This window comes from Rissa tridactyla, chromosome 2, assembly GCF_028500815.1.
Source record: "Rissa tridactyla isolate bRisTri1 chromosome 2, bRisTri1.patW.cur.20221130, whole genome shotgun sequence".
NCBI classification, from domain to species: domain Eukaryota; kingdom Metazoa; phylum Chordata; class Aves; order Charadriiformes; family Laridae; genus Rissa; species Rissa tridactyla.
Window position 1 is genome coordinate 27,194,443 of NC_071467.1, and position 16,602 is coordinate 27,211,044.

The following is a 16,602-nucleotide window of genomic DNA, read 5'->3' on the forward strand; positions in this document are numbered from 1 at the left end:
CACCTCGATATCTCTCTCTTATTGAGGTGCCCAGAACTGGACACAATACTCAAGGCGTGGCCTCACTAGTGCTGAGTACAGGGGGACAATCACCTCCCTCCTTCTGCTGGTCACACTATTTCTAATACAAGCCAGGATGCCATTGGCCCTCTTGGCCACCTGGGCACACTGCTGGCTCATGTTCAGCCGCTTGTCAATTAGAACCCCCAGGTCCTTTTCTGCCAGGCAGCTCTCCAGCCACACTTCCCCAGGCCTGTAGCGATGTATGGGGTTGTTGTGGCCCAAGTGCAGGACCCGGCCCTTGGCCTTGTTGAAGCACATACCGTTAGCACTGGCCCATCAATCCAATCTATCCAAGTCTCTCTGTAGAGCCTCCCTATCCTCATGTAGATCAACACTCCCGCTTAACTTGGTGTCATCTGCAAACTTGCTGATGATACACTCTATGTCCTTATCAAGGACAAATGTAAATTATTTTACTGTTATCATTATTACCATCATCATCATCACCATCGACTACTAGGAGTGAATAATAAGAATTCATTTGTCCACATTTGGAATAGAAAGAAGCACACAGAGGAATACAGCAAAGGTATTTGTCTACCTGTGGCTTAATGTGAATGGACTTATAGTTTATTATCAGTGTTGTATTTTTTGCCTTGGCTCAGCTAGCACTAAATGTAATGAAAACATTTTGGAGGTATTTGTCTGAATTCAGTAAACAAATTGTTTTAAGCAGTTTTGAACATGAATTTCACATTACGGCTTCATTTTCCTGGCAGGCTTTATTATTCAGTTGTAGGACATCATTACACCGACTGTGTTGAAGCACTCAGAGAAATGGTTTACAGGTGCATCTCACCTGTTGCTCATTGTGACAAGATTCATACCATTAAAAGAATGGCTGTAAAATGCTCTACATGGAAATCCTCTACCTGATTATCTAAACATGGTGCATACAATTAATTCCTAATAAAATCTGGATCAGTCTTTTTTAGCCTGTTCTTTAACAGCAGGGAAAAAAAATCTGTCCTTTGTAGCTCTGATACATGCTGGCTGATGGCAGAAAGCTATTTGGAAGTTCCCAAGAGGTTTAAGAGGATTGAAGACCAATGAAGACTTTACCCATTGCAACACTCTAGCATTGCAGTGTGCAATTTCTCAGTCCCTGATCCTTGGTTGTGTACCCAGGGTTCATGAACAGCACATGCAGATGCACAAGGATGGAGATCCTTGAGATGAGATAACTGATCAGAGAACACGGAGCTGTGGATGCCAGGAGCCCATCTGAAATCCCATGCCGTTCACACTTTTGAATGGCTTTGTAATAGGCTTTAGCATTTCTGTGCCGTCGTGAAGACTTGTCCCTTTCCCCACCATCTGAATGCTCTTTTGATGGTAGGTGCCTAAACCATCTCTGTCAGAGGTGGAGCAGCCGTTACATCTCTAAATCACAGTCCTGATGGAAATTACCACTCCTTTTCTGTGAGAAGGGGGGAATGAACTCTGGCCGGGCAGAGCGAGACATTGAATTTTATCTCTCATATGCCATTCAAATACTGCAGTACCTTACAAAAGAGGAGGACTCCAGCAGCCATATTTCAGAAGAAATTGATAGCTGCCATTGTGGTTTATGTAAAATCCAATTTCAGAGAGTTTGGTAGGAATTTTCAGAGCACTCAAAACGGCCCTGGGAGAAGATAGACAGAGGAACATTTTTTGGGGGCGTCCCAACTAAGCTGGTGCCTGAACTGCACGTTGCGCAATTTGTCCTTTTTAAGACTGAAGAGCTCTTGGGTATCACCAGAATTCGAGATGTTTGCAAAGCTTTTGTACTGGCAGCTGAAGTCAGGGAGAGTTTGGAAACCTCCTAGAGTAGACAGCAGAATCTCTGTTGGGGATGGAAGCACATAAATTCCATCTCTGCCAGGCTTTAAGCGCCTAAGTCCTTTACCAAGTACAAAGATGTGGCAGATATATGGCAGCCCTTCAGTATGAACTCTGAGTGGCTTCTTCATTCTTATTGCACAACTCAGGAAACTTTTATACCTTAATTTGTGCTCAATGTATATTGAACAGCACTTTTATCCCGAGTTTTCCTTCCACCATTTCTTGCTGAACTAGCATGCAGTGGGCATGAAAACGCATGAGGGGTTTCTATAACAACACTGTGAAATAATAAATACCACAAAGCAACTCTGCAATCTCCAACTAATGTAAATGTTTTTTTTCGTTTAATTACTATCCACATTGCTGTCCAGCTTCAGAATAATACAGCTGCAAAATTAATTAATAAATACAGGAATACAGTTTAATAACAGCACAAGGGTTCTGTGTTCACCCATTGGTTACGGGCACTAGCTAGCATGCTGATAACAGGTTGTGGCCATTGTTGCCACCTCATTAGAAAATTAGCATTTAATTAACTTAGGAAGATATGGAACAATTTTGATATGGGAAATATTTGTACACATTGTCTATTGGAATTAAAAGCTCCCATCCAGCAAAAAAAAGCACAGCAGCCTCTACAGCTGGTGGCTGTTGGCCCACAGAAACTAAACAGACTCGCCGGTCTGTGCAGCTGCAGTCGCTGCCTTTGATTTGGAGGGGAAAGGGAAGCTGTGAGACGCGCTCGTATCTGAGGCATCAGATGAAAGCAGAGATCCAGCAGCGGCGTCAGCGCTCGCCTCACAGGCGCTGTAGCAAGTCCCCAAAAAAGTCCTAATGCGCGGCCAGCGCCAGCCTAGGAACCGTCAAGGACAAGTTCTGAAGGAAAGATGGCTCTGCTTCAACCTGGGCCTGAGAGGCTACAAGTCAGTGGGAGTCTTTCCACTGACGTCAGTGGGTTTTGGATGGCCCCGCTGGGGTTTCCTGGCCCGAGAGCCCCGGTGCTGCCGTGAGCCAGACGCGGGGGGAGGCAGGTCAAGCTGCAGAAAGGTTAACCACCCCCAGCCTGGAGGGGCAGAGGGTGGGGAGGAGAAGGGGACAGCAAGAAAGGGAAGGGTCTGCTGAAAAAAAACGTGTTTTCTTGCTGTTGCTTTCTCGTGTTGACACTGGCTGCACGGTCTGAGGTTTGATTTAGATGCTCTCGTGGATGAAAAGATCTTCTTTGAACTGCGATGTTGACAACTCCCACTAGCAAACACAAAACAGAAAAAAATCCCCAGTTCCTAGGGTGATTTGTTATTTGGACCGGATACTTTTATTTAGGTTGATGCGAAACCAGGAGAACAGTCAGACGACATCGAGCCCCACTCCTGCAGGGTGAGGAATTCACACCTATGTGTGCCAGCACCGCTGTACGCATCTGGGGGGGGGATTCCTCCAGGCAGGGGTAAATGGTTGTATCACCTCTGTCATCCCTCGGGCTCGGGAGCAGATCCTGCAAACCCTCTGCACGTGTTTAATGCTGCACATGCAAAGCCGTGGAGTCGTGCCAAAGCATCCCACAAGTTTCTGCCGCTGACGTTCCCCGCAGCTGCAGCTGCGGCAGCAGGATCCATCCTAACCCCGGGCTGAACCGTCCCTCTGCAGCAGCCAGCCCGCCTTGGCTGCGCTCGCAGCCCTGCTCCGGCGTCGCCAGGTACTTCTGAGAGAGACGGCAATGCCCTTGCCAGCAAAAACAGAGCTCCCAGCTCTTCGCTTGCCCCTTCCCCAGCCCCGCCGAGCAGCTTGCCACCTGCCGGGAGGGCTGGGTCAGGACATTCGGGTCCCACCAAACGGGATGGGTGGGCTGTACGGCGTAAGGCCGTCTCCCTTGGGGGGGATCTCACTCCTGTCAGCGCGATGGGCTGACAGGTAGGGACCGACAGCACCCATCAATCACACCTCTAACAGCCTGAAATGCTGCCATTTGTCTGGCGGAGAGCAGCAGCCGAGCCGACAGGCTGCGCGGGGCTGTCAGTGGGGCAAACGTCCTCGGTGACAGAGCTGCTCCTGAGGGGACCTCCCGCGGTCGCTCGTGTTTATCCCGAGCAACTGCCCCCTATTCTTCCTCCTGGCGTGAGGTGAACAAATATCAGAGCTGGAGGGATTAAGAATAATTGTGTTGTGATCGGCGCAGATGCTTTTTAAGGCAGACACCACTGAGGCGCGTGACACTGCTGTACGCTGCGTGTCAGGGCACGAGGCAGGCAGATAAAATGCAATGGCATTCCTTCAGCAAAAGGACAGCAAAGGGTACACCAGTACCGCAGGGATGAGGTGTGTATGCCTGCGTTACGTGCCTTTAATTGGTGGCGGCAATTAAAGGCTTTTTGTGCGTGTGAATAGAACAACGTAGATGAACATAAGCACTGAGGCTTCGTCGTGTCTTGAGAGGGAAATGATCAGGCCTCGACAACTGCATCAGTATTTTATCACCCAAAAATCATGTGCCTTCCGAATAAGATCAGCACTGAAGGTCAAAGGTGGAAATAATGTAGCTCAAAGTCCTTTCAGTGGTCAGTCCCATGAACGATCGTTAAATACCCAAAGGGAGAGACAAATAAATGATGAGGCAAAGCAAAAAGCAGCAAACAAACTAAACTTCTGATTAAAATCTCACTCTGCGTCAGTCTTATATTTTCCCACAACTGGTTCAGAACTGTCTGCTTCTAGCTCCCAAATAATCCCAGAAGCCTGTTGTAAGGAGCACAGCTTGGGCCCTCGTTGACAAGTGACTGTTGCTGTGTGTATGGCTCCATAGGAAGACATATGGGCAGATAATTTACCTTTGGTGAGATTCAGACCACCTACTTGGATGCTAAAATCCAAGAATATGATTTAAAAACCCACAGGCCATCGCAGCTTAATGCTAGAGGCACCTACATCCATTTTAGACCCCAGAGCTCCCAGGAGCAAACACCTGGTGTTCTCAGAAACATTTGGGCATTTAAAGGAGTAAGAATCAGAGCACAAAACCATCATTTCGTGCTCACGCAGGGCAGACAAGAGGCAACTGAAGCATGGTGGGGGTCTCTGACCCGTGAGCCTGTCTTGGCTCGGGGCCTGGAGTCAGCGGGAGGGTCGTTGCGTCCCTGCTCCATACACTTTTCTCCTCCCAGGTTATCCCACTTTCCAGATGAGATTTGTGGGCTACATATGTACTAGCAAACCACATCAGGCCAGCACACGGTTGTGTCTCCCACTCTTGTCTGGACTGTTTCCTTGGCAGGTTTCTCCCCAGCAAGATTCAGGCCTGAGCCCACCTGCTGTGGCCAGTCAAGGTCTGTTCAAGGTCTGGGATGTCACGTCCATGTCTGCCCATCCTTTACGTAAGAGCCACTTCTGCCATCTCTGGGCACAGAGGTGCAGTGGTTGAATCCTTACAGCCCATCCAGTCTCTGCTCTCAGAACGTGTAAGGAGACTTACACTGTTGAACGCTGATGAAATTTCAGGTAGCGCTGGGTTCTGCCCCCTCCATGCTACCTACATTCTGGCGTTTCACTAATTTGAATTGCTGATCTATTTAAAATGTAAATTGCTGATCTATTTAAAAGGCTACAGCAGGAGCACAGTTTACATGGAGATCCAGCTGGGATGGAGGGTCAACATTCAAGTTCACTGTTTTCTTTCTAAATAACTTGGCTGCTAGAACAACACCTCAAGGATTTGAATTTAGTAGATCAAATTTTCTTCTCAGTACATCCCCACTGACACCACTTAGGTCAATGGACCAGCTTGTGATCTCAGTTAAATCAGCATGTATTGGGAGTAACATTACAGAGACTAGTGGAACTATTCCAGATTTATATTGGTGCTAATGAGACCAAAATCTGGTCCAATGTACTTGCCGAGATAGAACTGAGAGCAAAGCATTCATTCCGCTCCTGCAGTAAAATATACCACCCTGCAGACTTTTTAAAATCTTTGAACATAAGTCTGTGTATAACAATAAGAATAAACACGGTGAACGCTAAAAGAATAACAGATTAAAATTTATCCACTAACTTATACCAAAACTAGTAAAACCTGGGGGTGCTCCTGGGTAGATGCAAAAAAATACTGATCATATCACATAAGCTACATGAATGCTTAAGTTACGAGATAGAAATTATTTTTTAAATGTTCTAGTTTAACACAATATTTTGAGATGAGAAGAATAATTCAAGGTTCCAGCCTTGCAAAGACTGGGGTACACTGCTTTTGTTATTGGTACCAACATCCCCTTTACTTTATTCATGTTTTTTTTAATCACCCATATGATTCTTTGTACTTCTATTCCCAAATACCTGCCAATTCATTTCTTTTTATTCATTCCATCTTAGATTCTTTGTGATTTGTCAGCTTTTTCAGAGAATATTTCAGAAAGCAAACCTTTTTTTCATTATATGCATGAAGAACAGTATGAAAATTTTACAGTTGATATGAGAATGATTACTAAAATCAGAAAATATTTTTTCAAGTTCTTCTTGACTGCTTATTATGGTAGAAGAGATCTTCCCCTTTTTAGCTCATTGGAAACATCTGAACCCTTCCTGTTTGAATGATGAACAGTGGTAACTAGCAGCCTGATAACCAAGTTCCCAGTGTTAATACAAGTGCAATGTAGTTGTAGAAACTAATGGGCCATCAAAAATAGAAGTATGAACTGGAGAACAACCAGAACAACTCCAGCTTCTTTAGCATTAGCAAAACCTGTAGTTCAAAAGGCCCTTCACTATTGGGACAGGTAGCAGAAACCTCTATAAATTGCCTTCCACCAAGCTGGCTTCTTTTTCCAGGTGTGCAGAATGCTAGTCTGGAAGTGTGGGAGAGAAAACATCAGGAAAGATTTTTCATAAAATTAAAAACAGAGGAGGAGAGAGGGATAACAAACATCTAAGCTGTCCTGTCCCTTTCCTTTCAAATTAGATCAGAAAAGGGAAATGGGAAAAAAAGAAAAAAAAAAAAACCAAGAAAAAAGAAAAAAGGAAAAGAAAAAAGGACCGTAGGGCAGGGGAATAGGGAAAAGCTAAAGAAAGGTTTTAATCCCTCAGGAATCCCTCTGAAAGAGGATGTTTCCTGTCTTCCTGCACTGGAAGTCCTATTTCTAGGATTTTCCTTTCTTTCTTTTTTTTTTTTTTCCCCTGCTTGCTTTCTTTTGCAGTTACACCTATATGGGCTGGGATTCAGTACAGAAGAACATGCTGGAGGTTTAGCTTTATGGGAATCAGTGGAGCTGTGCTGATTTACGTGACAAGAGGATCACACCTTCCTACCTGGCATCGAAACTGAAGTAGCAAACAACTAGTGGCATAATTTGTACGGGCTTTGTATTTCTGTTTTAGCTGGTTTCTGATATGGACAAGGGGAAAAAAACACACAGAGATCTTTATTATCATATCTAATAAGAATCCAAGCTCCAAACTTGATAGTATGTGACTGTGCATAAAATTATCTAGACGTGTCTGGTAGCAGGTCTGGCTGAAGTTGTGCGTGATTACATTCTGCATGCATATTTGTTTTCAGTCATATTTACAGGGGTGCCTCTATCCTGATGCTTCAGTTAACTGTTACTTTGAGGAAATAAACAGAGGTGAGGGTCCAGTCACCTTCAGCTGTTGGAAGCTAATAAGGTGTTAATGAAACATTGGCAAATAGCAGCAGTTTAGCACTCGGTTGACACTTGATTTTTAAAAGAGACAGAGTGTAAATAAGCTGTGTTTGCAGTGAAAATTAAAAAAGTGGGAGGTGGGGGAACAAATAACACTCTCACAGCTTATTGGGTTTAATCAGGAAACACTTGATAAACCACATCAGGGAGAGTAACTTGCATGCCACAGGCACTGGCTGTCAAACAAGACAGGATGGCAAAGGGATCTGTTTTCATACATGCCTTTTTAAGACACTCTTAGAATCATAGAATCATTTAGGTTGGAAAGGACCTTTAACGTCATTGAGTCCAAATATTAACTTAGCACTGCCAAGTCCACCACAAAACCATGTCCCTCAGCACTACATCTACCCATCTTTTACATAGTTCCAGGGATGGCGACTCAACCGCTTCCCGGGGCAGCCTGTTCCAATGTTTGACAACCATTTTGGTGAAGAAATTTTTCCTAATATCCAATCTAAACCTCCCCTGGCACAACTTGAGGCTGTTTCCTCCTGTCCTATTGCTTGTTACTTGGGAGAAGAGGCTGGCACCCACCTCGCTACCACCATTCACCACAACTCTTTGGGCCCGGCCAACCAGACAGTTTTTTACCCAGCAAAGCATATGCCTATCCAAGCCATGAGCAGCCAGTTTCTCCAGGAGAATGCTGTGGGAAACAATGTCAAAGGCTTTACTAAAGTCCAGGTAAACAACACCCACAGCCTTTCCCTCATCCACTAAGCGGGTCACCTTGTCATAGAAGGAGATCAGGTGAGTCAAGCAGGACCTGCCTTTCATAAACCCATGCTGACTGGGCCTGATTGCCTGGTTGTCCTGCGCATGCCGTGTGATGGCACTCAAGATGATCTGTTCCATAACCTTCTCCAGCACTGAGGTCAGATTGACAGGCCTGTAGTTCCCCAGATCCTCCTTCTGGCCCTTCTTGTAGGTGGTCCTCACATTTGTAGAGGTGCACTCCACTATAAGGCCAGTCAATATGCATAACTGGTGTAAGAGGACACTTGGCACCCCTGCCCCTGACCCCTGGAAGTGTTCTGTGGAAACATCTGGCCTGTTTCAGACCACAAATCCTATGAACACTTGTGGTTGTTCGTGAGGCATGTGCAGTCCCTTTCTGCAGGGCACCTAATGCTCTCAAGAAGCATGAGCTCTGTTGTTCCTGCTGCGTTAAGGACAACAAACTACACCTTGGGAAATGGTAGCACTCCGAAGATTTATTAACTTCTGTGTCCTGTAGCAAGGCTGTGGAAGTGATCTCTGGGATGCAAGGAGCAAGTCATTTAGGCTTGATATGTATCAGGTGTACTACATAAGGTAATACAGCATCATCCTGAGTAAATCTTTCCTTTTTTCACCACTCACAGTATAGAAGTGGGTCCTGGAGCTGGTATAGCCAAGCTATACCTGGTATCCTGCTTCTAGCTCTGAAAGAAGAGGAGGATGGTGACGGACCAAGGAGCTCCCTTGGCAAGGGAGTGGAATTAAATAAAGGTAGCTTAATAAGCTAGCACTTCAGAGAGATCTGGGAAGAGCATTTGCAGCTTTTTTTCAGAGTGGCTTCTTGGAACAGGGAGCATTGACACTGACATCTAGTACAGATCTAGGCTCAAAAGAAAGGTGCGCATTAGTAACTGATGCACTGAGGATTTTCTGTTTATGCAGTATATCCAGAAAGTTTTCTTGATAAAGTGTTCTACAACAGAAGAGCTAATTCCAAGGCAATTAAAAAAGGGATGATACCTGGGGACATCACTTTTTCTATATAGTTACAAAGACGTTGTTTGTTTTGCAGGTGAGAAGTGTGTGAGTGATGTTTCCTTGCCAGGTTGGAGAGACCGGTGGGTTCCAGCAGATTGTCAGCCATGTCTGAAATTACTTTAGCAGTGTGGAGTTGTAGTTGTTAGTAACCTCAGTTACTTGATTTATTTTTTCTCCTGTTCTCATGTGTCACATTCATTCACAGCAGCCCTTACTATAGTGTACCTTACCAGCATAAGGCAGCTCCTTTGGCACACATACTGTATAATAATCTCTTACAGTACATTACAATTGCAAATTAGAGTTAGCTTTAATTTAAAATGTAAAAATTTCATTTTTCTGAGGTAAGGATTGTCAGAGGAATAAACCTGTGGGTGTAATAAACCCGTGGGTATTAGCAATTCTGAAGTGTTGAATAAATGAGAGACACAAAGCCTGTATTTTTGCGTAGGGTAAATAATGACACACATAAATATTGAAGTATTGAATATAAAACACTCTATGTAAAAATATAGACTTTGTTTGCTTGATTCTCCCTGTCGTGTTAGAAAACCTTTAACCCAAGGGGGACTATAAGTGCAGTCTTTAAAATGAATTCAAGTGTTGTATGTTGTCTATAAATTTCTGTATTGAATTACTGTCTTATTTTCAGTTTGAGGCAATATATTGTTTTGTTTATGAAGACTCCAGCGTAGCGGGTATCTTTTTGGTATCAACACACCGTGAGATAAACATCTTGCAGTATGTTTGAAAGAATCTGCAAATCCACTCTTCCTAAATGAGACAGAATTCCACGTTCTTGAATGTGCTTCCCAGTAGCCCTGGAGTTTGGCCCCAGTCCGAGTCGGGACGTTGGGGAGGGCACAGGGGTGTCCCAAGTTGACTCTGAGGTATCTTGGGTACCCGTCCACTCACACACTGGGGACTTGGGGTCAGGATTTCCCCTGGTCAGGCTGGCAAAGAACATTGAAGGCCCTTTTTCTGCCTTTGTAGTATATGATCCATTTCCTAGGATAATCCATTTCTTCGCTAGCTGCAATTATGAGGACGTAAGACACCAGGAGGTGCACTTTGACCTCTCCTGTTCTCTTCTGTCATACACAGAGTATTTGAAGCTTTTGGCCTTTTGTACCAAAGGTCTAGTTTTGTTGTAGGATGTCAAGGCTCCTTTTGTAAGGGGCACAGAGTATAATTCCTATGATGCTTTTGTCACAACAGTGTATTTGTTTTAATGACAACTAAACCACCTTTAGCAAAAGCAATTGACCCTTGGTGACGGACTGACTTTCTTGCCATCAGAGCATGGAACATTTGTTTTGACATTAATGCAGTAATACCAGTACTGCTATTTTCTCTAAGTATTGTGCTCTGACTATGTATCCAAAATTTATGAATGCAAAAAATGCTCGTTCAGTAGTTAGAATATAGAAATCCGAGTGAAGAATCTTTTTCAAATAGAATTTTCATCCTTTTTCTCCTTGTTTAGCATTTAAAATAAAGAATACAAGGTCTGTTTTCTTTAGATCCAGGTCAGTGCAGCAGAAGATTGTGTAACCACTTATAAAGGGAGTCATCTGAGGCTATGAAACAAGGAGAGAGAGAAGATAAAGCAAAACTGCTATCAATTATGGTGTAGCAGAAGGTAGAGGGGACTGAGATGAATAGAAAGACCGAAGGAAAGAGCACTAATATTTCTAGAAAGAAATTATTTCCTCTGGGATATTTTAAAGGAAAACCAAAAAGTAATAGGAGTTTAACACCTGAGGAAGATCTGCTCTATGATTGTGCTGTGAGTTGCTCTTTGCTCTTAAAGGTTGAAAATCTGAAAGTGACCAACTTGGATTATTCATGAGCTAGAAAATTACTGCACAGACTTCTGCTTGATTGCAGATCTTATGGAAGATTATTCCAGGCGTAGCTTCTCCTCAACCCATGAAGACAGTATTCTCCTAGGCTGGGCTAGAAGTTCAGGGCAAAATTCAGCCTGAGATTGAGACATGCATCTTTGGGTACCTAAATGTAAGTGTCTTAATATAAAACAAGTCTGAACAGTCTGACACTCCATGGCTATTCCAGACTAATGTTTAATTTCCATTCGTGCTCATTGAACAGGAACAGTCCTCTCCAGAGGAACTGACATACCAGCCTGTGGTCAGGACAGCAAACTAAGTGGGACAAACCTCCTGGATATGCTCAGGTGACTAATTTGGATTAGACACCTACGTAAATTTGATTAAGATGACTTCTACCTGTAGCCTTTAAAATTCACTTTTCAACTATTCCAGATTCCTGTCAGATGCTCCTTGGGGGAGCATCTTTGAAATACAGGTTGTCCACTGTTGGCACATATGTTTTTCATACCACAAGGGCACTGGTGGTATACAGAAGCATTTGACGGGCAGGATGGCACAGAGCTGGGGACAGATTTCAGCCTGTGAGCAATAGTGTGTTAGACATGCCAGAATTTCAGCTCCTGGTCTGGGCAGCTTTGGGGGAACTTACAGATTCAGCTTGCTGAACTGCTACTAGATGGTTTGCAGTATGCAATGGAGAGTGGTTGTTTTCCATGCTCTCATCAGGGTATTTTTTTTGAGCAGTATCTAGAATGTACCGCTGATTTTGCTGCCCTTCTACACTCTCTCCAGAATTAGCTTTTGAGCACTCTTGGGGTGGGGTGTTTGTACATCAGGGTCCCTGTTAGCTGTGGCACATAGATTGCACATATTGCTTGCATCCAGGTTGCAAAGTGGCAAAGACTGATTATAGGCTACTATCCTCTTTGGGTAGCTTGTTTTGGGCTTACAAATGTCTTGCAGAGGCTCAGCATGTCCATGTATAAATTCTTGTCGCAAATGAGGAGAGGAAGGCAGGCAGATCTGGACAAATGGGCCATGTACCTAAACTGACAGTGAAGCAAAGGACATTGAGACCTTTCTCCCGTATGTAATAATACCTTGTGATTTCTCTCACTGTGTCCAGTTTGAAGTTTAGACAGGTGATTTTCTGATGGGTAACTGTTAGGGTGCTCTGATCCCAAGCAGCTGGACTACTGAAGTTGGAAGCTCTGTTTAACTGCATTCTCCATGCCCAGATCAATAGTCCTTCTTTTATGAAGCAACAAGCATGACCGCGCACAAAGGGTCGAGTCCTTTTTAATTATGTGCTCCCATGATGATTATTTTCCTGGCATACAAAAAAGGAAAATTAACCTATGCGTAGTTTGCCTCCAAGCACTCTTCAAGGGTTTCATTTAATTTGTCAATGATACAGAAAGAGGAGTAATTTCTTGGTAGATATTTATCTGGAAGTAAGAAAGTGGTAAATAGTTACCCAGGCCTGTGAAGTGCAGGTGTTCATTAAGTGTACCCTGACATAAATCTCTTCCTTTTTCTTTCGTCTCTTCTGTTTGTTTGCTCTCTCCTGTTTTATTCAGGAGCAGCCAAGTGTTACCCAGCAGGGATATCCACCTGTGGTCACTGGGGTAGAGATGTCATAAATGTTCCTGGAAGCTCATTAAGATAAATCCAACTCCCAAGCAACTTTTGTTTGCTTTTCAGCATTCTCTTAAGAAAGTCTGCAGGCAACATTTTATTACATCAAGGTATGAGGTGTTTTTTATGGACTTGTCTTTTATATCACTTTAAAAAGAACTGGTTGTATTCCTTTTTCGAAGTGACAGTTAGTTAGAATTTCATCTATAATTACAGCAAGCCCATACTTCCTTAATAGGTCGTAACTAAAGCCTTAAAAAAAAAAAGCCAAAAAAATCCGAAAAACAATCAAACAGAAAAAACACACACAAAAAAACCCACAGCCAAAACCCGAAACTTCAGAAAACTTGAAACTTTGCTCTGCAGTTTGCATTACTAACTTATTGGTTGTTCAAAACACTGGCTGCATAAAACACCTCTTTTACTCTTTTACCTTTTTCTCAGTCTAACCGTCTGGTTGTTTTTCTGGGACAATTTTTTTTACGGTTATACCTGTTAAATCACTGGGAGAAGTTATAGCAAAAGCGCATTCAAGTCAAAGCCTTGAATATGGAGTCATATTCCAAAATAGTTGCACTTTGCGTTTTTCTGACCTGTTCCCAGGAGTTGCTTTCACAGCTTCCTTCACTTTGAATATTTTACCTCCAAATTCAAAAGTCTTCTTTATGGTCACAACTATTTACAGTGACCTTTAGCTCATAGAAATGCATCCACCTCGATGGTTTCTGAGTTGAAGCAATTATTAACATGGCAATGACTTTACCTGCTATCTTCTTTGAAGGTTAGAATCAAGGCACTGACCTCATGCAGTGAGACTGGGAATTAGATACGAGTTTGGAGCATGCAAAAACCCCAGCCTTATATTGTTTTTCTCTTGGTTAAAACTATAATTCCTGTATTTTTATGCAATTCAAACTGTATTTCAGGATTCCTGATAGATGCATGAAGATTTGGCAAAAATTATTTGATTTGTTAAAAATCAAATAGACTGCGTAATAAAAAACTGTTTTCCTGCTTTATTAAGATTGTTGTCATGCACAATAAAATAATAAAATCCAAATGATTCAAACAGAAAGCTCAAAGTGTTTCTTTGCCACATTCAAGTTTGCATAAAGGTGTTATTCAGGGTTTGAAGGCTATTAATTTTAAAGCTTTTTGGCATTTGTTCAGAAGAAAATAATGATGATTTTGTTTAAATGTAGATGGTTGTGTCTATATTTCACTGGAAAATAATACCAAAGAGAAGAATAGAAGGAGCAGATATTAAAATTCAGGGCATAGTTGTGACCAACTGAGAGAAATTGCTCAAGGTGGCTCTCAAAGATAAGCAAAGAAGACCACAGAGACCTAGAGGATGGCAGCAATCAAGGTATGGGTATGACGGACTTTATCAAACACTGCTTGGAGACAGGAGTCTGCAAGACCTGGGGCCTTAATGAGGTCTAGTGGTGGACATTTCCAGCTGGAGAAGCCTAGGCAAAGATATCAAGTGGAAATCGGCTGCTGTTGACGATGTATAGTCTGAAGTGTTGTGTACTCAAGATAGCATGCAACACGGAGTGCAGATCTGACAGTATGACCAGTCCATACCATAAATTGGTCTTCATCTGTGTTATGTCATTGTTCTTTTCTTCTTATAATGGGCAACTTCCCTAGCCATGCTTAATTCATAATGGAAAGTTTGGTGAGCAAAGAGATATTGGAAAAGAATATTTGTCATTTAGATATTCAAATAATTAATTTTCAGCATATGTTATATTCCAGTGGGGAATAACAGGCTGGTGTGTTTGGGGATGAATGCATAAACCATTCAGGAGCTGTTTGAAAATAATTAAGGAAATAAGATGCCTAGTGTATATAAAGTGGGCTTTTAATTATAATAGAAAAGAAATTCTTCAGAAATCATTTGTAAGATAACTTATTTCTCAAGTGTGTTTTGGCAGGGTTTCAAATAATGTATCAGACAGCGATCGCATATTGTGTGACAGGATTACAACTAACCCAACACACTACACAGGCCCAGCTACCGCAGCCCAGCTCCCATCCAAATTTAATGGTGTGCTACGAAGGTTTTGGAAGAATTCATTCTGCATTCAAGTACTTTTGTGTGCCAGATGTTATGATATTGTGTCAGAGGCGGAGAAGCGTTCTGTTACATGGAACCAAAAAATCCTGACCAAAGCAGGTTGAGGATGGCCTCCACGGGGCACGTGAGCAGCATTAATTCCCCTTTGCAGGAAGGTGGTCGCTGCATGGTGCAGGATACTACCTGTTCAGTCCAGATTTGATCTGGATCAAAAATACATGCGCAGACATTTCTGTTGAATTAGCCAAAGCATGCAATACAGAGTTTAGACTTCATGTTTTTATGCTGGCTTTACCCTTTGTCTGGCCGGACAAAGAATATGACATTCATGGAATGCTTTGGGTTGGAAGGGACCTTAAAGATTGTCTAGTTCCAACCCGTCTGCCATGGGCCAGGACACCTCCCACTAGATCAGGCTGCTCAAAGCATTAAAGTGGTGAGAAAGTTTTGTCTCACAAAAAGGGAAGGCAGCCTTGGGTTTACCTTCCTCCTTGTTCTTTTGCAGGGATATGACACTCCACCAGCGAACTCTCAGGAGACAGCTGTAAGTGCCAACCCATATGGGATCTGCAGGTGAGATGTTGGCAGTTACTGGGATGAAGGAACAAGGAGGCTCGGTGGTCCCAGCGTCATCCAGGGAAGAAATACTAATTTTGCCAAGTTTCAAATCATGCCGCAGTGCCTATTTTGCTGTTTCATATGACATCATAATTGTAGCAAAGGCTAATACTTCTGTGTCTGGGCTTTCTACTGAGCACAGCAGGCCCACGCTCTGTATGTCTGTTCTCTTACTGTGAATATTGCGCTGATGCTTACAAAGAAGATAGGAGGAATTCAGAAGATGTCACCTTAGATTACAAGCTGCTGATTAAGGTATTTTCTCAGGAAGATAAAGGTGAAAAGAAAGATACCTTGGATATAGTATGTGAGCTACCGCTCATGTGACTGTGAGAAGGCACAAGGCTGTGTGCCGTAGCTGGTTCTATATCATAATTGCTTGCCCACCACCCGTAAGACTAATCTTACTTATTAGAGAATCACAGAACAGCTGAGGTTGGAGGATGTCTCTGGAAGATCATCTAGTCCACCCTGCCCCCAACTTCAATTTTGGGAATATTTTTGCAGAGCGGGGAGTGAGTCCCACCTAACATAAATACTTTATGCTTTTGAAACCTCTAAACCTGTGAGACTCTTGACAGTATGACTTTTGCATAAAATACATTGAAAGTAATTACACTAAAATTTCCCTCTTGAAATACATGTGATTCTTTTTAATTCTCTGTCTGGCTTAGAAACTAGTGTAATATTTGCTGTTTCTGTAAACTGCCCTTTGCAAACAGCTATTTTTCTTCAACTGCGAATCCCAAGCTCTGTACAAAGCCAAGGGTATAGCCCACAGTTTGCGTTAAGTAGCATTTGATTAGGTGGTAATGACATTAATTGACACCCAGAATCAGTTGGCTGTAGGTGATCTGAAGCGATAATGCACTAGAGCTTCTAACATTCTGTTTTAAGTCAAAATGCTCCCTCAGCCTGGGGAAAGATGCAGGTGTTTGGGATAAAAGAGTGGTTTTGTAAATGAAGGACTTGAACACTGTGATTCCACTTCATTACGCTTCTGCTGTTGCTTAATGTAAAATGATTACTCTGTTACCACTTTTCTTCTGTTTTAAAAGTGTTAGCAAAT